General features: G+C 43.2%; 1 long non-coding RNA gene across 4 annotated transcripts in view; it reads right to left on the bottom strand.

Moving 5' to 3' along the window:
- LOC142848799 (uncharacterized) overlaps positions 1 to 2,211 on the bottom strand; it is a 43,942-nt gene extending 41,731 nt beyond the window's left edge. For 3 of the 4 annotated variants that reach the window (XR_012910477.1, XR_012910474.1, XR_012910475.1), the window contains exon 1: positions 1,792 to 2,211. This is a non-coding gene — a long non-coding RNA (uncharacterized LOC142848799). The remainder of the gene's footprint in view (positions 1 to 1,791) is intronic. The other variant, XR_012910476.1, reaches the window with a different exon arrangement.
- Positions 2,212 to 23,915: the final 21,704 nt, after the last annotated feature.

The raw sequence follows: 23,915 nt of genomic DNA, 5'->3' as shown, positions 1-23,915 counted from the left end.
AGGAGTTGGTTTCTTCTTCTACCATTTTGGCCCAGTGGAGCAAACTCAGGTTGTCAGGTTGGTAGTGGATGTCTTTATCTGCAGAGCCTTCTTGCCTTCCCATTTATTCTGTTTCTAGCTGGGGTTTCTCAGAGGTCTTTATTTTCCTGTTCAAAAAGTCCCACCTCTCCCCCATAGAAGAACACCCAATCTCAATTAGGTCTTTAGGAAGGCAGCTTGACCCTCTCTGGAAGGTCTGAAATGAGCTCATGGCAGGGAAAAAACAAGACTCTGGTTCTTTGAGCCTTTGGGGAGCAAGTTACACCATGGCTGGTTAGGTGCGACTGACAGCCCCACCCCAAAACTATGGGAATGGTTGTGTATATGTATGGATAGTTGGCTTATCTTGACTCTGATTTGTTCTGCAACATCTCTGGTTTTCTACACCCCTGTCTTGTCCTCTGGATATCCAGGGACTCAATAAAACATAGTTTTTTTTCTTGGTCACTAAGAGGGAATGTGACTACATTTCACAGCATCTTTTCCTCTTATTTTATTCCATCACTCAGAAGGGTGGTTCTCCTGGTATATAACTTTTTAAGATTTAAAACTTGAAAGAATATTAACCACGTTGCACAAAGTGCCGTAATCTCATCAAACATTATATTACCTTTAGAGTAATTAAGTTTTAGATAGGCGACTTTGTGTTTTGTAAATGAAAAAAAAAAGAACGCATCGATGTGTTTCTGACAATTAAACTGAAAAGATGCTGTTTCATGGGTGCAGAGTTTATGTTTGGGAAAACTCAAAGGCTGTGAAGATGGAAGGTGCTGATGGCTGAACCGGCGTGTGAACAGGACTTACCATCTCTGAACTGTGCACTTCAGAGTGGTTAGGATGGTAAATTTTCTGTTATGCTATACTCTACACTCAAGGATAACAAATAAGTTTACATAAAGATGCTGAGTAAGATGTAAGCATGAATAGCATTGTTATTTAGTGGTTTGTACACTGAATGCCTGTTTTCAGATTTATAAAATGAGATAATATTTTCTCCCTCACAGAGCTATTACAGTCTTTAAATGAGAAACACACATAATTGTCCCTCAATAGCTACACATTTTATTTTTAATTCAACCAATAATGGGTCAAAATTACTTGCAAAAATTTCTTTGTATTAGAGATGGACAAAATCTTTTTTTTCATTGTTTTCCTGAAAACAAAGCAAAGCAAACAAACAAAACAAAACCACAGCACAGCAAGGTATGGTAGTACATGCCAGAATCCCAGCACTTTGAGAAAAGAGATGGAAGAATTGCGAATTTGAAGCCAGCCTGTGTTCTATAGCAAGACCCTGTCTCAAAAACACAACAACATAAAAAGTATTTGTGTTTCCTTTGAAACAAAGTATTCAAACAAATATAATGAATATTTCTATAGCATTTACATTGTATTATGTTTTAGAAATATTAGAGAAATGATTCAAACCTTAAAATTCAGGAGAAAATATACATAGGGTCTATGTAAATGACATACTATCTTGTATAAGATACTTGAGCACACGAGGATTTGGTTACCCAGAGGTCTAGGAACCAATACTCTAAAGACACTGAGGGACATCTGCAAACAAAATTACAAAGTTAACCAGTCCGTACTACATATATAAACCTGGCGTTGCCGTAGGCTCTAACTTCTGTCCAGGACACATGACTCCATGTCATGGGAATTGTGGCCGGCTTTCTTTTCTGGGTCACTCCCATGGACTTCCCAAATGGAGGGCATGCTGTTCTCCCTGCCCCCGTGTTTTCTTACCGTCATGATAGATCTCTCAGTCCCACTGGAATGTGGCTCAGACTCTGCTCCACAGCTCCATGTAATCTGACTCATCTTTGTTGCCTCTGCGCAGATGCTGTATGTGGTCCTCCTGCTCTCCTTAACGGTCTAGGAATTCTGCATCCCAGGGTTGCCGCCTGAAATGTTCTGGGTCCACGATCCACATCTGTGTAACACCATTACATCCGCGAAAATCATTGGCATTGAGATGAAGTCATTTGAGTCAAATACTAATAAAAAGAATAACGAAGCTAAAGAATTCGTGTTCCTATGCAAACCTGATAGCAAGAACTACCACAAAAGACTCTTCTAGAACCACGTCAGCCTTGCACAAAAACATTTCTTGAGGACTTCTGCCCAGGAACCGCCAGTTCGCCCTAGGGCTGGCACAAGCTTTGCACAGTCTTGTTAGCCAAGAGTAAATGACTCAAAATAGCCTGTGAAGCTCTCCTCATTTTGCCTCTGAAAACTTCAGCTTGCCTCACCACGTTTGAATGTGCTCACCCTTTCCTGTGGCCTGATGCTCCTGCTGAGATGTTAAACTCCCTAGCCTTAGAAACTTTCCCTCTCTGTCACTTAAGCTGACACTCCCATCCAGGATTTGATCAGACCTCAATCTCAAAAAGCCACATACCACATATCACCCACCTGCTCTGTCCGAGATGTAGTTTGCTCTCTGCGTTATTTGATTCCTACAAACATGCTTTCAAAGTACACTTTCTGTTAACTTTTCTTTCCTCTTGAATTTTCCAGTGTTAAAACTATTTTTGTCAGTTTCAAAGTTTTCTTCTCCTGTTGCAGTTACTGTGGGATTTTCTAGTTGGCTCTTCCTGATAATCAGGGGGCTGGTTATCTCCCCGCTTCTTAAGAGGCTATGTGTTTTAGCTCCTGTAGGCTCCACACAGAAGTTCTGGATTTGGCTACTGCTCCAGGTGAGGTGGACAATAGTTGGGGTAAAAAACACTTTAGGCTTCTTGCAAAGCTTTGTCAACCTCCCAGAGGAGGTGGTGGCTAAGCTGAGGAGCAAGTGACTTGTGTATCTGGACTAAAACACCTCTTCTCTTACTGGTGGTCAGGATCTAGGCTGGAGGTGTCTAGGCTGTTGGCCTCTTACCAAAGACCCAAAGTAAGGACTGATTGCAAATTGTCTGGAAACTTTACTCAAAGTTTATTCAAAGCGGAGTAATCGTACAGGTCCCGTATACTGTCGAGAGCAACAGCAGGCCACATTAGTGAGTGTCCTGATTAGTGTTTAGGGCTCCCTGTTAAGGGGTTCAAGAAAAGGAGGAATTTGGTTGTTAAGGGTATGGCCTGCCAGTTCTACTTCGATTGACAGGCTTGGATTACATAAGTCTTTGTGGCTTGTGTGTGTCCCTTCTCATGAGGCAATTGATTTTAGTCATATACATGCTCAACTATGCACAGGCATTACATGTAAACAGACATTTGTCCCTATAAGTTCAGTCAGAGGACACAGTTTGCTTTATTGTGCATGTACCCTAAGCTAGCTTAGGCCAGATCAGCCTCCCTTGGTTTAAGCAAGGGGGTTGTTAAGAGTAGTAACTTCTTCCCATTGTGTAAAGCAGGCATTTATGCAGCCTCATGTGGGGGGACGATGGGCAGGGATAACCCTACGAGGCTACAGACATCCTCACAGAAACAGGCACACATTTTTTGGCTGATATCAAAAATGAGTAAAATTAAAACATCAGGAAGGAAGATGAAGTTGGTGGAGTGATATTGAGAAGCTTCCAGCAGAGAGCTTGCTCCAGTAGAAGCAACACAATCCCTCCAGAACTCAGGGCTCTCTTCCTGGGGAGGGTCGGTCGTAATTAGGGTTAGTGAATTCCATACAGGACACTCAGCTGAATCTGAAGTTTGGATGAGGAAATTCATTTGGAATTGAAATTTAGCTGTATTTCTTGCGTTTGCTTTTTTTTTTTTTTTTGCCCTTTGGTTTTGCTGTTGTTGTTTGCTAAAGCTTGCAGCCTATTTTAGAGCGTGGAGGCAGTCAGCCTTGGAAGATAAAAGTGGCTGACCTCATTGTGTGCTTTAGACCTCAGACTTCAACACTCAGAAGCAGTTGGGGGATTTTCCTCTAGTTCTCCGACTTTTCTATTTAGTTTGCTCTTCTCAGTCAGATTTGCAAAAGCTAGACTATGTTTTAACAATTTTCAGGCCGTAGGATGGTTCTACAGGTGACTTTTTCAGTCCTGAGAGCTCAAGCACCCTTCAGTGGGCAGAAACAAAGGCAATAGTCATGTAGCTGTAAGGTCCTGGGGATGAGGTTCTACCATTTGTCCCAATAAACTTTATAACCTTAAGGCCTAGAGAGTCCCTGGCTCAGAGTTGGTGACCAACTAAAATTTGCCATTCCCATGGCTATGTTGCCATTGGTTCTTGTGAGAAATGGAGAAGGCCTGAGCATGTGACCATGTGTATCTCATCTTTTTACTCTTTGTTTTTGTTTTTTTGAAGCATCTCAGGCATAAGAAGATGGTGATAAATGCCCTTGAAACGGAATCAGCTGATTAACTAGCATGCAAGTCCTTTCTATTAGGACAGACTTATCCTGAGAAGGATTTATTTTATTATTATTTTTCATATCATGGAAATTTGGATTTGCTAAACACCTCATAACCGTGATTATTATTTTATTACTTTTCTATTCCTCTGGGCTTCTTGTTCACGGTACACAATGCTGGCCAGTGTGACAGATCTTGGCGTTAGTAATTCCAAACCTCACCAGGCTCTCATCATCCAGGCCAGCACAATTACATGAGAACGTGTGATTCTGGCTGAGTTGGGAAAGTGGATGTAAATGAAGCAGACAAGGTAGAAATGAACCGAACAACAGCTGGGCAGGACCATGGCCAGGACTCAAGTCCAGCCTGGCTCTAGCCAGTCCCTCTCCACTGCCAGTGCCTCCACACCGGTGCCTGAGGGTCACAGAACAGCTCACATGGCCGGACAGGCTGGTGTCCCCACACAACCTTCACCCCTCCAGATAAGCTGCACCGGGGCAGGTTGCGGGTCATTTTTCCAAGCCTTGGGCTAAATTTGGGTCTGGCTTGTAACCCCTGAAAACGATCCTATGTGTAAACTCTTAAATAATCTTTAAAACTCTCAGATTTCTTTGAATTTCCTACACAAAGTTCACATACAAGAATTCCAGCTCGGCCATGGTTGCCTTAATTAAATTAAAGGTAGCAGGAAAATGAGACTAGTAGCCGTCCAGGTGGGAGAATGTTTGGGTTTAAGGTATGCTCACTCTTTCCGGGACCTCTAAGATAGATTTTATGGTTTTAATCAAAAGTATAAGCTTTCAGGATAATGCTGAGAGATGGTCCATTGAACTGCATTCTTAAACCATGAAAGACATCCAATTGCCCTACAATCCCTGTATTGTAAAATTTTATGTCTCAACTATATTTCATTTTCCATCACCCAAGCTCTTGGCTGGGCTTTTACATTTTCTCAATAATGACTTTTACTTGGCAAGTCGTGTTAAATTTAGAGGCTGAGCACCTCTGCCCTATGTCCCCTCGGTGGGGCCATTTCTGAGGCTGTCCTGGGGGGCTCTTTCATCGTGTTCGCATCCCTGCATCACTAATGCTCTGTGTTCATAGGAGGTGGCTACTTGAAAACCCGCCCAAACAGCACCATTAGGCCTTTTATAGCCAATACTTTATAGTCCAAACTTGTGGCTACACAAAAGTGGCCTTGTGAGCTTGCAACAGTACCGGGGAGTGGAGTTTGGGATCTATTAAAACATTTGTTCCAATGTCTCATCCTGCTTGCATGCTTTATGTCTTATGTATTTATTTTTCTGGTGCTGGGAACTGAACTCAGGGCCCTCTGCATGCCAGCAAGAGCAACGTCATTGAATTGCAACCACAGCTTTGCTTAGATGTTTTATAAGATGAAAATAGAAACAATCATTGTTTGCAAAGAGCATATGGCTTCAGTATAGGGAAAAGCCAAACCTCCTCCTCTGTCTCACACCTGCCACAATTAGATCTTTTTGTGTCTTGCACAATGATTACACCAAAGAGGAAGAATATGGGTGGAGACAAAGTCTGAAGATTTTCAGGTTCTACTAGGAAGCAAAGCACAAAAGAGCCTTGCATGGGGTATTCTAGCCGCAGGTTAGTTCTGAAGCATGCTGTGAGCTCCTGGAGCATCCTTCAGCCTGCATCTGTCTCTGCTTGTTTCCCCCATGTTGAACCTCACAGGTTTCCTGACCCACACTCGGAGCTGATACAATTTTTCCTCTGATAAAACACTTTGTCCCTCCTATGCGTTGTCTGGCTGTATATTCCTGATCATCCTGTCCTTCAAGTCCCAGTGTGGGTGTCACTCCCAAGAGAAGCCTTTATCTTTCAAACCTTGGGCTCTAACCTCACCTCTGCTGCTCTCTAGTGTGGTGTTTTATAGAGGTCTGTTTATTTGAACCTGTGAGCATACTCCTCCCTGACATGCATGGGCGATTTCATAAACAATGAGCCACACCCACTGAAGCACACGAGGCATATGTACATTGGAATAGGCATACCAATTTAAGTGCATGTTCACATGCCATTGCAGATGTGTATATATAGTGTGCGCACTGCATGGGCCGAGACACTGCATATTTCAGCACAGTAACCAAGATCCTTGCTCATAGTAGTCAGTAACCAGCCGTTGGGTAAGTAGTCGGTGAGGACTAACACACTGAAGCATGCACTTGCTCATAGAATCAGCTGCTACAAACATTTGGTCAGAGCTTCTCTATTCACTTTTATTCCAGCCAAGTCTACTGATAACAATGTGGCCTTTGAAGCCCCATTTCTTCTCTACAGTTCTCCAGACGTATCCAATCAGATAAAGCACAAAGTTTCAGTCAAGGACAAGGTAATTCCATCCCACCCAAAGAGTTTCCATCAGAGACTCAAACAAATAAAAACAAACTTCCAGCTCTTGAGCAAACACTGTTGCTATTGGTAGTGGTCAACAAGCATGAAGAGAGGGACCAGCACACACCACAAGTGGAAAGTTGGGTCCCTGCTCACTGTCCAAGATCAACCCACAGTATGGACGGAAACAGCAGAATAAAATAAAAAACACCATGAGCCACATGCAGCTATAAGGGTCAAGAAATATCAACCGCATGGGAACTGTAAATGTAAAACAAAATGAATACATACATGCATATTCCCACTTACATGAATAAATAGACAATAACAGGGAAACAGACGGGTGGTTAAGAAATCTAAGTGGGGGCTGGGAGCAGACACCAGCCTGTCTATTTAAGACTGCTGGGCAACAAACAACTTCATCCACGCTCTGCTTGATGATAAGAAGGAAGTAAAAGCTTGCGTTGTGGCCGAAGCCTTTGCCACACTAAGCCCTTGGTAAAGATCTCCAGTGCCACCCAGTGTTTTCTAGGGTAGGAATCATTTGTCTCATATTCACACCCACTAATGCAAGATCCAGTACACTGTGCAAAATAATGGTGATGATAATATCATCTGACATTTATTTTGTACACTTCATATCTCAGTTGGCCTATGTGTTTGAAAGCAAGTTACTTCCACACCCTACCTGCGAGGCTCTGAGCTGCCAAATCATCCCTTACTCATGGCAACTCCCAGCCCCGAGGGCTTTGGTAACGTGCTAGACTCACGTGCACCGGAACAGTAACTCAACTGTGCACAGCCTTCCAAAGGCAAAATTCCCGTGTGCACCTCAGAGTATTCCCCGAGGCACATTTTTATGCTCTACAAGAGAATGTCTTTATTTTTATCAGCTCAGAACTTTCCTCCAATGTTCTTATTTTTCTTTATAGAATGAATCTAAAGACCCTTGTCATGGGCTGGGAATAACAGCAACACCTGGGATCTTGCTACATGGAAATATGTCAGACCCTCTCCCCAGACCTAGGAGGCTCCCAGGAGTTTTTGTACATATGGAAACTGGAGCAGCTATGTTACAAAGCACTTTATAACCATTGCACATATCTGCATGCACTGTACATGTTTTGGTGTATCGCTATATATAGTATCTCTATACACACATCCATTCAGACATATACTAGAATGCTTTGTACAAGGTTACCTATACTGAACACACATTGTAGTTCATTTTATGTATATTGAATACACATAAAGTATTTACATTGAGTCTATATGAAAAATATTTAACGTATACAGGGAATTTAAAAAAATATTTTCTTTATAGATGTAGTTTGTACTCTAGGAGTTCACCCCATAAATTTTCTTAGTTTTTGCCAAGTTACTGAAAACTAATTGAGAGTCTTTTAAACTGGTAAGAAGTTGAGAAGAGGGCTTTGCTATTGATATGATACATTGTAACCACTATTTAGGACATTGGTTCTGAACGCCAAGAATCTCACTGGACCTCAAAGTATCACTGAATGGGAGTACCAGGGAAAAGTATGAGCTAATAGCTCTGTGCTGTTTGGAGTAAACACAATACTCTGATTTCTGAGTTACGCTGACTACTCTAGGGCTGATGTTTTATTAATAGAATAATATGCGCTGACTGGATTGTCTTAGTCAGTGTTCTATTGCTAAGAAGAGATGCCATGACCATGGCATTTGATTGGGACTTTCTTACAGTTTCACGGGTTTAATCCATTGTCATCATGGTGGGAAGCATGGCAGCATGCAGGCAGACATGATGCTGGAGAAGTAACTGAGAATTCTGCATCTGGATCCACAGACAGCAGGAAGAGAGAGAGCCACTGGGCCTGGCTTGGCCTTTTGAAACCTCAAATCCCACCCCCAGTGACACACTTTTTCTAACAAGGCCACACCTCCTAATCCCTCCCAAGTAGAGCTGGTAAGTAAGCATTCAAATATATGCGCCTATGGGGGTCATTCTTACTGAAACCACCACATGGATGCAACTTTCTTTATATGCCAGAGAGGAGACTAGAGGAAGCAATGATCTCTGATGTTCTGTGTGTTCTCTTCACCACGGACATTTTATGTGATTTATAAATAGAAGAGAAATGTTTGTTACATTTTATTGTACATGTAAAGTTTACGTAAAATATTAAGAAGAAAAGTGGCCGAGGTACAGAAATTCACAGTGGCAAGGCCAGCAGGGGAGTGGAACCCTACTGCCTCCTCCTTTCTGTAGTCGTCTCTGAAACACCAGTTTTGCTCAGTGTCTTATACCTCTCTCCCGCATCCCAGGCTCCCACCATCTGTGTGACATGTGGAGCATGCTCAGTAAATCATTCTGAATTTAAGATGTCAGGGTCATCTATCAAGAGCTATGCTAATCTGTACAGAAATGTGAATTGTCACTTCTGAGAGCTGTTTAGCTAGACACGGTCTCCAAAAGAAAGACCCCCCCTCCCCCTCCTATTACCCCAGCATTCTACAGGCAAAGGCAGCAGAGTCTGAAGCTGGCTTGACCTACAGAGTGAGGAGGCCCTGTTTCAAACAAAAAGAAGACAAGAGAACTGGGATGTAACTCAGTGGTATAATGCTTCCTACCATTTGAGATGCAGCAGAAAGCTACAATATCTCTCTCTCTCTCTCTCTCTCTCTCTCTCTCTCTCTCTCTCTCTCTCTCTCTCTCTCTATTTCTATTTCTCTAACTCATGTTTCCAAACTGAATTGTTAAATGTTAAAAAAAAAATAAAACACTCAAAGTATTTTCTGGACCAACAAACAAATGGATTTGTCTTTTCAAGCCCCTTATTTGCTTTGCTTGTGAAGTTGAATCCTTTGGACACAGTCACAGCCTAGACACATGTAGTTCATGTAGTTCAGCAGATGACCAGTAACTTACCTAGCCTATCAAAATAGCTCTGAGACTAAGTGTCAATCAACTAAACAGACAAAGCTATAGAAAGGTACGATAATGTTGACAAATTCTTACATTTCCCAGTTTTACTGTTGAGTCAGATAAAACCTACAGTTTTGGAAAAGACTTTCTTGATAAAAGTAACACCCCCCATTAGAAAATATGATTATCATAGAAAATCTATATAACAGAGAAAAGCATGGAAATTCCTCATATCCGTCACCATGATTATTATTAGCAGCTTTAGCTTCCTCCTTTCTTCCCATCACCCTCCTTTTCCTTTCTTCCTGATTTCCTTTCTTTTTTTTTAATAGGTTCTTGTTATGTAGCCCTGGTTGGCTTTGACCTTTCAATTCTCCTTTCTCCTGAGAACTAGGTTTATGAGCATGAGCCACCATTCTTATATTTTAAAATAGATTTTTCAGCAGTGTAATCTCTTATCCCGCACATCGGGGTTTTTTTTGGGGGGGGGACAGTGCGTATGTGTGTGAATATGTGTATGCTCCTGTGGGAGGGAGTGTGGAAGTCAGAGGTCAGCCACAGACACCATCTCAGTGACACTAAGTCTCTCACTGGCCGGGAACCCATAAACTAAGACAGGACTGGCTAGCCAGTAAACATCAGGGATTCACCCAACTGAGTGTTGGGATTACAAGTATATGTCATTACACCTTGTTTTTTTTTCTCTTTCTTTCTTTCTTTCTTTCTTTCTTTCTTTCTTTCTTTCTTTCTTTCTTCTTTCTTTCTCTTTCTTTCACAAGTTCTGGGAACTAAACTCAGGACTTCATGCTTACAGGCAAGCGTTTAGCCAGTGGGGCTATTATCCCCAGGTGTGTGGGCCTACCCTGCCAACACACACACCTTTGAAGAATTAGCATTGAACTACCCTCTGTCCGTCTTTGTATTCCCTCATGCACATCATCTATGTTTATAAAACCAGACTCCTTAGGTTCATGACCTTACACTTTGTGGCTTTCATCAGACATTGTAGCATGGAATCTTTTCCAACTCTAATAAACGTACTTTGAAAATACTGTGTCAATGACTGTACATATGTATGCAAAAATATATTACAACAACCAGCTGTTGATATTCTGAACACACTCTGATTCATATCCTTGTGTGTTCTGATTATATTCTTGGAATGCCTCCCTAGAAAGCAGAAAAGGCTTTGCAAAGCCTGGCATGGCACTTGTGGCTCCTGGTGAACCTATGAAATTGCTGGTGAGTCCTCACTCACTCCTGCCCACCTCTGAGGTGGTTATCCAGCAGCACCAGCCTCAGGGAGCCTGGAGGCCTTGGCTTCAAGTCTGTGAAGTCACTGAATGTCTTTCTTTGTGTGTCTTAAATTTTAAGGAACGAGGACATTTCTACTGGTTGTATCCTAAGCCAAAAAAAAAATAAAATAAAATAAAAAAGGACAGGGCCATCAGGTTGGTCCCCATCCTATCTTCCTTTAAACATGAAGATTGTTCAGGATCACAAAAGGTGCTTGTTCCTTACGGAGAACTTTTGTGTCTGTCATAGAGACAGTTAGAAGTGAAATGAGAATCACATTAAGAACTCTCTTTTTTAAAATAAATACAGTTCCACTGGGCCAAGGGCAAAAATGTTTCTTTTGGTAAAAGTCAGAATATGCATCTTGCCTTTATGAAATGAGATGACTTAACCTCAATTTTAGTAAGAATGCATTCACATATATGTGACCTATATATGGGAATTCATATATAGGTCATATATACATTCAATATATACATATATACATACACACACATATATATAAACACATAGAAAATGCCTAGTAATAAAACACATAGTAATAGTGTAGAATCATATACAGAAGTGGATAGTAACTTGGATTTCACAAAACATTTTTCCAGTCATCATTTCTTTTGATAGGCAGCATATTAACCATGGCTAAATTATTTCAACTTGTTGCTGAAATCACAAGGCTTGGGTTGAGGACACTGTCCAAAGTCATGATGTTAGTTTATTGGTTACTAACAGGCTCTATTTGCATCCTCAATGCCCTCTGTGAACTAGTCAGCTAATTAATCAGCCTTGCTTTCTGTTGATCCAATCTTCCCTCCCCTTCATCAAGAGATCATGACAGTAAATGAATAGGTTTTGCAGTTGAGCTTGTGCACATGTGCAGGCAAGCAGGTCCTGTTTATAAAAGGTATCAAAGTGGTTGACGGTCACATTAGGGATAAGACTAGTTTTCTTCTGCAATGGACCACCACAATTTGTGTTTAAAAATTAAAACTGCAGTGCCCATGAAATAAATAGATCAGTGGCTACAGACACTTTGCCAAGCATGACAAGCTGAGTTTGACCCCTGAAACACACATTAGTTCCACAGAGTCAACTGCTGACCACTATACACAGAGCATGGTGCCTGTCTTCCCAATACACATACACACAATGATAAATAAATAATTTAAAAATTCAAATTACAGACTCTCAACTATTTCTTTATTCCACTTGAAATGTTCAAACTCTGAGCTAATATTAAAATGAGGACTTTTCCTCATCAACACTTCTTTAAAACTATAAAGGGAGGGTATACAAAAAATGTAATGAAAATAGGTACGAAGTCAAAAAATCAATCAAACAATCCCCCACTCCTGCACTGGGTTATTGCACATGAGAGATAAATAGAAACAGTTCTGGGGTTGAAAGAACAACCCCCCAACTCAGAAACCCAAACTTCCAATGTAGCTTAGAAAAATAAAAATGTATGTGAATTGTCAATAAAAGCTTCAATTTTCTGAAGGCTAATTTTATCTATATTAAAATGTATTTCATATATAGACAGTCAATGTGCGACTGTTTGCTAAATTTCTACTCTAATTTCACCCAGCAAAATCTTTAAAATAGTTTGGGAGCAAAACCATGCAATGTGGACTCTGCTCAGCTGTGAAGAACTGTGTATATATGCTTCCTGATGGACGATGGCACTGTCCTGTCCTCCTCACGGCTGGTCCTACCTCAGACCCAGCATCTGCTGAGTGAACTGGCGGATACAATCTTGCACACATCAGATACAAAGGAAATGGATATAAAAGTCTTTCTGACTGAGGTACAACATCTCTTCAAACTAGACCTGATGTGAAAGTTTCAAATCATGAACACAGATTGGCTGCTTGGTGTCCAGCCTAGAGCAGATACCTCTCCAATCACCTGCAGCAGCCATTCTGAGTAGTCCACACCAGACCTGCTCCACTCACAGCATGGGCAGAATCAGCCCCTTTGATTTTCTTTTTAAAAATAGGCTGTATTATTTATATGTAAGGTGTACCATATATGCTGAGATTTAGGTAGATAGGTAGGAAGATAGATAGAATCAGTAGAAGAAAGCAATTAAAAATCTTTGTTATCTTTCATAGCTCAATGTTTTTATTTTTTCCTTTGTGTGGTAAGAGCCTCTAAAATCTTTTCTATATGTTTTCTAGGGGCTTCCAGAGCTGGTTACTTCAGAAGTTCTGTGGCATTTGCTACCAACATTAGGACTCATATTTTTTGCTGTTTGTAGCTTTCTAGATATTTCCTGGACCAAGCTTCTTTAAAGGAATCTTCTTCCCACTCACCCTTTCTCTGTTTCTTTCAAAATACAAAAATTAGCTGCAGGAATAGTCATTTGTCCTTACTGCTTGCCTTAGGATCACTGGCGCCCTCTGGAGCAGGGTGGGTATCAACACTGCCAATGCTTCCTGTTCACTTATTCGGAAGCTTATTTTAATTAGTGCACATAATTACAGTCAACTAAATGTTTTCTCCAGTAATAGACACACACACACACACAGAGAGAGAGAGAGAGAGAGAGAGAGAGAGAGAGAGAGAGAGAGAGAGAGAGGATACTGGCAACACATAATTGCTCAAATAGGATATTGTTCTCTAGACCAGGTTTTCCAGGTCAGTTCTGAGATTTATCATCTTTTCCCCGTCCGAACACTGGGTTAAATAGGATTACCTAATGCACCATTCACAGGACCCCGGGTTGTGAAATAGGTCTTTATAGGTTGCCCTGCTCTGAGGTTTTATTCCACTGTGGTATTGGAATAGCCATGGTCAACAATTGTGAGCTCTTTCTTGTTTCTTGTTCATTCCCCATCTCATATTTTAGCTTTGTACACACACACACACACACACACACACACACACACACACACACACCCCACAGGGAGATTTTAGAGAAGGAGCTCAAATGTATTCTACTACAGAGCTGAGTTTTGAACATCTGAACTGAATACTAAGTTTGAACTCAACCTATAATACGTTCACGTTTGCAGTTTTCTTGACACGTGGATATCCTTGGGACATCTTAACCCAAAGTGCACCCTCAGGCCTCTGGCTTTGCCAGCATTGCTTGCCCCTCAGCTGTTTCTCACCAGCAAACCCACAGAAACCTTGGGAGCTGGCTACAGTCATGAGTGCATACATATCCCTCCTTGACGGGACCCAGTCCTGTCCCCTCTCTTCTGGCACTGCTACCTTGGCTACTCTCCCTTGACCTCAAGTCAGCACTGTCTAGGAACATGGCATTTCAGAGCGTGTGTTCCATTCCCAACACTCTTGTGACTTTCCCCTGACACCACCTCAAAGTACTGGGTGTGATGTAGACAAACGTGTGTGGGAAGTTAGAGGGTGGAATGAAAATGTTCCCCGTAATCGGCTCATATGTTCGCATACTTGGTCCCCAGCTGGCGCTTGCTATTCTTAGGTTGCTCCCTGTTTCCTCTTTGGTGAGCTCTCTTGCCTGCCGCCTCAGCTCAGCCATCATGGACTCTAACCCTACAGAACTGGAAGCCTATCCAAACCCTGGGTAAGTTTCCTTGGCCGTGGTGTTTTGCCACAGCAGTCAACACTGACTAATAAGGAGTTGGAGAAGCCATTGTTTCCGTATCTACCTCCTTTCCTTCCTGATCCCTCAGATGGGTAAAATGGTAGTTTCAGTTTATACACATGTGTAAACATATACATAAACATATATATGTAGTGTGTGCACACGCATGAATCTGCGTATGTGTCTGTTTCTTGGCACTCGGCTATTCGGGCAGCAACTGTTGTCTTTGCTGGGAGTGGTACCTATATTTCTCACGGATCAACATTGTGAGCTTCTCCTTACCTCCATCACCCTAATCACATCACAAAGAAAACTAGGCCAGCAAATATGGCTGCCTAGGAGGTAGTTTTCTGCCATGATGATGCCCAAGGGACACAGTTGCAGACAAGACTGAGGGTTCCCCACCAACTCCACGATCTGTATAGATGAGCTCCATATCACAGCCCAAACATGTTCTGTAAGCCTGTTATTTTCATGCGAGTGCATATAAAAAGCTGCAGTGAGGATCAAACAATGTACACGAAGCACTAACAAAATGCTAGGCACATAGGATTCTCTATGTACCACATGCCATAGAGACCCAGTAAGTCCTTAATAAAAATCTTCATCTCCTCTTTCCCAGAATACAGAGCCTATTTTGTCTGCCCTTAAGTTTACCACCCTTTTTAGTGGTCCCTCGTTTGTAGTGACAATTGTGACAGCCCTCTTTCCTGGACTGGCTTAAACCCTACAAGGGATTCAGTAAGACTCCGAGGAAGAAGTCTAGTTTATTTCTATTTCAGTGTCGGTGAGACCCCGATTTAAGCACAGCCCTCTGGGAGCCTTGTCTTCAGAGTGAATGCTGGCAGGCAGGCCTTCCCCTTTCCATTCCAGATGCCACAGAACTTTGCTTCTGGCCCTGCAGGTAAGCCATGTGATATACTTACTTTCTCGCAGTGATGCCAGAGGAAAGACAGGTAAGACAAAGCCCCACCAAGTCTGTGCTTTCTTCTCTTGGGGAGTAAACGGCAGGTGCCTGGATCAGGCAGGGTGTGCTGTTACCAGGTGTCGGCCCCTATGCCTGCAGCAGGAGCCCAGGCCAGCATACACTGGCCCTGAAGTCAGCAGGAATTTCATGGTCACTTTCAGTGTTTAGACCAATGTTAGAGCTTGGGCAACGTGAGGAAAACAATTGCACCTCCACCAGTGGGACGTAATTGAAATGCATGAGTTATGCCTTAAGTACCTAAATGAGTGACTCATTCTTTGAGCAGATAAAGAAGCCGAGCTCCCCAAATTCCTGGGGGTTTCCTTGACTTTGCTTTTACACAGTAGAGATGAGTTTGGTGACTTATGGGGCTTCTTTGGGCTCTCCTGAGTCTCTGGTATGACACCCAGAAATATAATGATAGGCTGACAGGAGGAAGAAAGACCTATTTTGGTGATGCCCATGTGACTGGGTACCCAAATAAATCTAGCTACTGAGAAAACATCCTATATGGTTCCCTCTTTCTTTTTCAAAGGTAATTTTGGAAGACACTTCTAGACATTACCATCCTCTGTTTATAAGGCCCCAACTGGATGATCAGCTCAAAGGCCACACACACTTCACAGGGTTCATGATGAAATTCTCAACTGCCTTGTTGGTGGAAAGGCAAAGCTTTATTTTTCAGCTTCTCTGGTAATTCCAGTGGACCAGGCTGGAGTTGTGAGTGGGCTGCCCCCTCCTTCAGGAATCTCTGAACTCAGGACATTCAGTGTGTGGGTGGCAGAGGGATCAGCTGACAGGAAGTGTGTGTGTGTGTGTGTGTGTGTGTGTGTGTGTGTGTGTGTGTGTGTGTGAAGGCGGCCACCCAAGACTTTGGGTCACTGCTGCCTCCTGACTGATGGAGCTCAGATCTCAGAGCTGGAAGGGCACCTGCTTGCTCTGCCAAAGCAAACCTGTCCCTGCACAGGGCAGATGGCAAAGGAAGTGGGGCTCTGCGGGCAGGGGTTCCGCGCTTCACTTAAACGGTCTCAAATAACCAGTTTACAATGATGGGATGTCTTAGGCACCGGAGTAGCAGGAGGGCTGAGGCTCTACTCCAGATCCGCTGAACATTAATATGCATCGCAGCAGAGTTCTAGAAACCAGCCAGCTGCACGTCTGGCTGGCCCTTGCTCTGGTGGTCCTCGACCGACAGGACTCTGAACCGCTATTTGTTATCTTTAGGCCTGAGAAACCATCTGGTTTTGATTCAGGTGGCCTCAGGCTTGCCTCAGGGGTGAAAAGGGTGCACATTCAAATTGAATTTCTCACAATTTCCAAGTCAGAAGGAGCCTCGCCTTCCCACAGGGTGGGCAGCCCCTGGCCTCTGCAGCCTGGCATAAATCAGTTTCACCTGTGTGGCTGAATGTGCACATGTTAACTTAATGGAGCCAACTGTGCAATCAGATAGCTTCTGCACATGTTCTGATGCGATGAGAAGAGGCGACCTCTGGTTGACCTGTTGTATCTCATCTCTTGGGGTGGGGGCTGTGGTTCTGGGTGCAGGTAGATCAGGTGGTAGGGGTTCTTGGGCTAGGCTCAGATCTGGCAAGTCTGGACATGGAACAAAGTCTTATGTCACAACTGAATACGTGGGGGAGAAGGAAGGTTTCTGTCTAAGTGTGAAACAGGCCTGATTGTGAACCATTCAAATTGAAACAGCTCCTGACTCAAGATGGAAAGTGCTCACACACTTCTGATGTTTGCTTTCAAGGCCAAAGCTTGAGCAAGTGCTGGCATGTCACCATGCTGAGTGGCGGTGATGAGTGACCTGCTCAGTAGGGTGGGCTAGGCTGAAACATCTGCATGTTATAAACAAAATCCCCTTAAATATGAAAAATAAATCTAAAACAATTATGTGTGTTTAAATACCTGGGCAAGCTAAATTATAGCTTATCATCATGGTTAGTAGTCCTTTATCAAAATCAAGTGTCAAATGAAAAAACAGAAGTTGAATCTAGGGCTGGAGGTGAAGAGAACCTTCTAATTAAACTCTCAACACTGAAAACAAAAAGAAAAAAGGGGGAAATAGTTAAATCTAATACAGGGATAATAAGCAAACAACTGAAGGGCCAAATCCGGTCTGCGGCCTGTTTTTTTGAATAAAGTTTTATTGTAACACAGCCACACCATTTGTTTAATCATTATCTGCAGCTGTTTTCTCAGTGGTTAGTAGTTATAATAGGCTACTACCTAGTTATTTGTAGATATTCTGACATACCATGATTTCATATTCTTTCAGTTGAAGGGGATATTAGCTTTCTTTTATAACTAATAATCAGGACAGTCTAGGGCTATATATTGAAATGATAGAACACATGCCTAGGATGTTTTCTATTCTAGGGGCCCTGCTTTTAATGGGTAGCAACATAGAAAATAAAGGTTACTAAAGATAATCAAGGTTTAGCAAAGGTAGCTAGTTCCACTGGGGAGGCCCAAGGAGAGTTCCCGGTGAGGCGGCGTGGGTGAGGTGACAGTCCATTGTAGCAATCTCTTCAAGAATTGTTCTTGTACTCAATGAAAATGAAGCGAGCTTCCTCTTCAGAAAAACAGCAGTGCATCCTGGAAGCAGTCACAGCAGACATCTGGAAAGGCCTCGGCGCTGGCCAAAATCTTGGAAGCTTGTAGTAGCAAAAACACACAGGCTGAGCTTTTGTTTGATTGTTTGTTTTTGTTTTGTTTGTTTGCTTTGCCAGTTCCGGTGTGTCGGCATCTTGGGAGGCTGTCATTGGACCGCTGAAGGCTGTGTGAGAAGGCAGCTTGCAGCACTGCTTTCAGGGCAGGAAAGGCCAGTCCTTGTAGGAGTTGGCCATTTGAAGCTCTTTTGGAGGAAATGTGGGAAATAGAAACAGTATCTGACTCAGAATGGATGCTTGCTCGATTCTGCTGTGCTTTGACTCACGTTTCCTTTAGAAGGCAGAGGACAGCCGGATCCTGGGCTCTTTCAGTGACAAACAGACCACACAAAACAAAGATGGCCGTCTGTGAGCCGGCAGTGCCACCCGTGGTCTGATCTCCACGGTACAATTCCAAGGAGTCCGTTAATGGCCTCGCTGCAAAAGAGCCCCAGGGGTCCCCCAAGCTTGACCCCCAAACATGAACTCTACCTGAACTGATCTTTTTTCATTTCTCTTCTTTTTTGAGGTTTGAAAACATTTAATCAACTCCCCTCCCAGGACATTTGATTTCTGTGCACTTTTGCACTTCTGGGCTCCATCTGGGGGGAAGAAGTGCCAAAACCGCCATGCAAAAGGCTGCCCTGGAGGTATTTTCAGTCGGACTAGAAGCAGCAGGTAACGGAAATCTTCTGAGACAGCTTGTTCTCGGGAGGGTTTCCTGTCCAGTTCTGCTGACTGAGGCATTCCCAGGGTTTGGATAAACTTTGGCTTAGCAAATGCACTTTGATAGCTGCCTCGTGGTTCTAATTGCAATTAAAATGCTAGAAGCCCTGGCCTCCACTCACGCCTTTGGCCAGGCCTGGAATGTCCCATGATATAAGAGCATCCTGGACTGTCGAAAGCCTGTAGCTTCCCTTGCAGGATTTCTGGACTGCAGCTGCGATGCTGGCATCAAATACTTTCAGTTTGGTCACTGCACATCCGCAGGGCATCAGCAATGTTCCCAGCCTGTGCTTGGAGCTGGGGACAGAGAGAGCCTGGTATCCCTAAATTGCAGGGAATCCACTTGGCAGACGAGGCAAATGGCTCTTCCACAGATTGCTGGTAATGTTAGCCGCTCAAATTAAGCCCGCTGGGGAGGAGCAAGAGCAGAAGACAAACAGGCACTCGGAATTGGGTGTTTTGTTTTGTTTTGCCTAATGGAGTACAAAGTTGCTTCCCCCAAACCAACTGTTTTAAGGGGTAATTTGCTTGAATTATCTAAGTAAATGGACTGGAAAGCAGTGGGTAGGTGGCAATGCTGAGCTCACTTAATAGACTGCTGATGTGCCTAAGGAGCCCTGTGCCCAGAAGGATTCTGAAGTCACGTTTGCTCTCCTTGGAAAATAAGAATGCTGCCATAAGTTGGTGTAGGCCCTGTGTGGAGAGGAGAGCAGCATGCAGAAGCAGACCACAGCCCAAGAATGAGTCAATGCAGGGTTGAACCAAAGCTCAAAACAGACTAATTCAGCTGCAAGGGTGAATGTCAACAGAATCCCATGTAACAGGGACGGACCTTCTTTGCATTGATCTGCATGAGCCATGGATCAAATACTCATTCTCAAAATGTAAGCAAGTCCTAGAGGCAAAGTCAAAGGCAGTAACAGATTAGAATATTGATGTATACTGAAGTGTCCTAGTCTGCGATTTTATGAAGGGTCTCTGCTGGGTTTAGACACTCTGCCCCAAAAAACAATCAAAAGAAAAGCCATGTAAGAGCTCGCAGACGATCTGCTGTGTGTTGGGTAAAATCAGGGAATTACTCTCAAACTTGAGACCTGCCAAGACCAAGTGGGGGATTTTTTGAGTAGAAACATTGCCTTGCCAAGAGATGTGGCATAATCGTGCTCATTGAGAAATGAAATTCCCAATTAATTTTGGAAGATTGAAAGGCCAGCCAGGGCCATCCTGACAGCCAGTTACCAGGCGGCTGCTGGTGGTGACATACAAGAGTGTATTTGTCATCCCTGGGGCTCCAAAGAGAAAGTGGGATACTTTGACTGGAGCGCTATAAAACTGTCTGGGTATTTTGCGTATTATTCTTATTAAGTTAGAGTCCTGTTAGAGGGAAACATGTTACTATTTAGATTTCTGTCTGCTTGGCAGCCTTTGCTTCATAAATCTCACAGAAGAAAATTGGCCCACTGGAATTGGACTTTGGATATAGCATTTCTTCAACATCAAGAAAATGGCCACACATTTTTTTTCAAATTGTTTCCCTTGCAAATAATTTTTAAACAGCCTTACAAAAATGTTTTCCTTGCTTCACTCCCCAGTGAGTTAAAAATGCAATCCACAGTTGCCAGTTGGCAGGATCGAAATCGCCTGTGATTCCAGCAGACGGCAATGGGAATGTATGAGGTGATTGTTAGGGCAGACAGGCAACTGCTTTTCTTTGTGGGATGCAAAACGATCCTTTTTATTTTTAACTAATTCCCGAAGCAAAAGTCCTTCCCACCCACATGTGTGGCCTAAATAAGAGACAGAAAATGAGTGACGCGGGAAGCCACACACTGCTGTCTGCATCCATTTCAGCACTAATTAATATTAATAATGCTGTCAGTAGACTGAACGGGCAGACGGGATCACACTCTTTAGAGCTTTTACCTGGGCTTAAAAGGGACTTTGGGAAGTGGTGGCTCCAGGCTCTGAAAGGTGGTGGAAGCCCAGTAGCCGCCTGCAGAAGCTCAGGCCCATGCGCCTTTTGTAAAAAAGGAATGATGCATGTCAGCACTGGTTTGTGGTTTCTGCAGTGATATACTTTTCTACTCCAGTTACAGGGCGGTGGATCAAATGTTACAATGCAAGCCCCTGATAGATCAGCAGCTGCACCAGAAACAAAAGCAGGTGCTTGAGGTTCTAGATACAGCGGCGATGTGTTGATACCTTGAAGTATCACCCAGGCTGTTTCACATCTGGGTTTTAAAAAAGCTACAAACTGTAAAGAAGGCAGAAAGTTGGTGACATATTCTTCTATTAGTTACTTGTCTGTTGTTGTGATGAAACTGTCTGACAATAGAAAGTTAGGGAGAGGAAGAGCATAGTAGCCAAGGCCAGCCTGGCAGACATGAGGCAGACTGATAATAATTGACCCACATACATGAATCAGAGGAAGAGAACGCACATGTAGTGAGACCAGGCTCAAAGGTGCCCTGGTGATGTTCTTCTACCCTGAAGGCTCCACCTCCTAAAGGTTCCAGAAGCTTCCCAAACAGCACTGCCCACTAAAGCTCAAATGTTTACATACAAGAACTTAAGAGGGACATTTCTCATTCAAACCTCAACAAGTCCCAACTCTCTTGCATGCTTGTTTTGTTTTCAAACTCTGTTTCTTTGCTTTCCCACCCAATGAGAGTCATTTTTATATTCTCTTCTTTCTCGCTCCAGGCTTTGTGGGCTCTGACCCACAGTGGTGTAATCAGATGGTGGAAATGTCACTGGGCAGGGACTGGTTTTACTCATTGATTTATTCAATAATCACTTGAATACCTTTTGACCCTGGGGCTCTGGGCTAAGCATTTGCAGTGCAATGCTGAGTAAAGTAGACATGGTCTCTTTATTGTATAGTGCCAGAGACAATCGTATAACAGGCATTAGCAGGACTGTTGCTCTCGATCTTGAGAAGACCAAGAACAGAGAAGAAAGACCACACTGGCAGAAACAGAGGCAATGACAACTCATAGAGGCTCTTTAGGAACTCTTCTCAGCTTTCTGGGTACCGGGAGGGATGGTAAGAGCACTAGATGGCCTTACATTACTAAAGATTTGGTTATCTGTTTTCTCAATAAATTTTTAAAAATGTGAACTACCAACCAATAGTTCAAAAGCAAAACCAATGAAACGAACAAAACCTCCATAAATATCAGACTAAGATAGGTCCTTAAGGCCTGGGTCTCATGCCTAAGGCTTGCAATGAAGAGGGTTATGAGTTCTTTAACTCTGAGCATTCAGAGATGCAGACATCTGGGCACAATATCAATGATATGTGAATTTACGAAGGACAGGGATTATTTCTTACTTAGCACAAATGGAAGCTAAAAACATAGATACTGTATCACTGTATATAAGATATATGTCTTTGATCGGCTTTATAACAATAATCTTACTTATAGATCTTTAATATAAATACTAGCTCTTAAGAAAAAGAATAGTTTATTGCTTTAAAAAATAAACTTTTCATTACAGAATAGACTTTAATCTACAGGTTTCTGAGACAGTGCAGAGCTCAGATCATCTTAAATATTTCCTGTCGCAGTCCTAGGACTAGCAATGCCTCCAAGTGTTGTAGGGTTCTCTGAGAGTGAAATATCCTATTTCTTGGTTCAGGTTGCCTTGACCCAGATATCTAGAGTGCAAGAAACAGCCACCCATGCCAGTCTGAGCCAATGGATCCCAGTGTTACGACCACAAACAAGGACAGTGACAGAGGGGGTAGGGATGGGTGGGGTGTGTGTACAGTTTTGTTGAGGTAGAGAAACAATTTTCTACAGTAAGGGAGGTGGCCAAAACTTAACTTCCAGCCTGGGTCCTTAACTGAATAACCTTATGCCCAGTATCTGAACCTGTGTCTTAGCTAGTTTTATGTCAACTTGACACAGGCTAAAGTCATTTGTAAAGAGAGAAACCCTCAATTGAGAAAATGCTTCCATAAGATTTGCCTGTAGGTTATGTCTGTAGTGCATTTTCTTAATTAGTGACTGATGGAAGTCCCAGATGATTGTGGGTGGGGCCAACTCTGAGCTGGTGGCAAGCCAAGAAAGAACAAGCCATAATAGCATTCCTCTATGGTCCTGCCCTCAGGTCCTGCACTTCTTGAGTTCCTGTCCTGAACTATGATATGGAAGGAGCTGAAATAAATCCTTTCCTTTCCAAATTGTTTCTGGACATGATGTTCTAGCACAGCAATAGACATCTTCACTAAGACACCCCGATTAACTCAGATCTTCTGTCTGGAAAGCTGCCGCGACCTGCATGAATTTGCATTGACCTGATTGGGATAACAGAGAAGGAAGAAGCAACAGGCACACGTCCAGAAAGCTGGGATCAGGTGAGACTTGAACTCTGATGAAGATATACCAACAGCTGAATGAGGGGGTGCAGGGGAGGGGTGGTGGAGATGAGCTAATCTTGGTAGGGGGTCTCTGTCAGGAAATAATCCTCCACTGTAATCCCCAGAGGAGGGAACTGTGGGGAGGGGGTTGAAAAAGATTGTTGTCATGTTCCCCGCTGCCCCCTCTGTCCGTCATCACCAGGGAGTGGCACAATTTGAGAAGTAATTAGGTGTGTGGCTTTGTTGGAGAAAGTGTGTGTGGGGGGGGGGGGTAGATTGAGGTTTCAAAAGCCTATACCAGGTCCAATATCTCCCCCCCCCCCACCTCGGGTGTGTGTGTGTTTCCTCTCTCTGTCTCTGTCTCTGTCTGCCTGCCTCTCTGCTTGCAGATCAGGATAGAACTCTCAGCTACTGCTCCTGTACCCTGCTTGCTGCCATGCTCCACATCATGATGATAATGGACTGACCCTCTGAAACTATAAGCAAGTCTCAGCCTCCCAAGTGCTGGTATCAAAGGCGTGCGCCACCACCACCCGGCCAAGTCACTTTGTAGCAGACCAAATCTGCCGCTGTGGAAGTTTTTGTTGCAAAACCGCAGGTACTTGAGTTTCTGTTAATTCAGGCAGTGGGGTTCCGCTCCAAACTTAGCCAAGGCAGGCAGGGAGGGGTTAATCGCTCTGGCGAGCAGGCGGGGCAGAATGGGCCTGTGTTTCTTTTACAAGA

Source organism: Microtus pennsylvanicus, chromosome 4, assembly GCF_037038515.1.
Source record: "Microtus pennsylvanicus isolate mMicPen1 chromosome 4, mMicPen1.hap1, whole genome shotgun sequence".
NCBI lineage: Eukaryota > Metazoa > Chordata > Mammalia > Rodentia > Cricetidae > Microtus > Microtus pennsylvanicus.
Note: the sequence above shows the minus strand (reverse complement) of the source record. Positions and strands in the feature narration are given on the sequence as shown.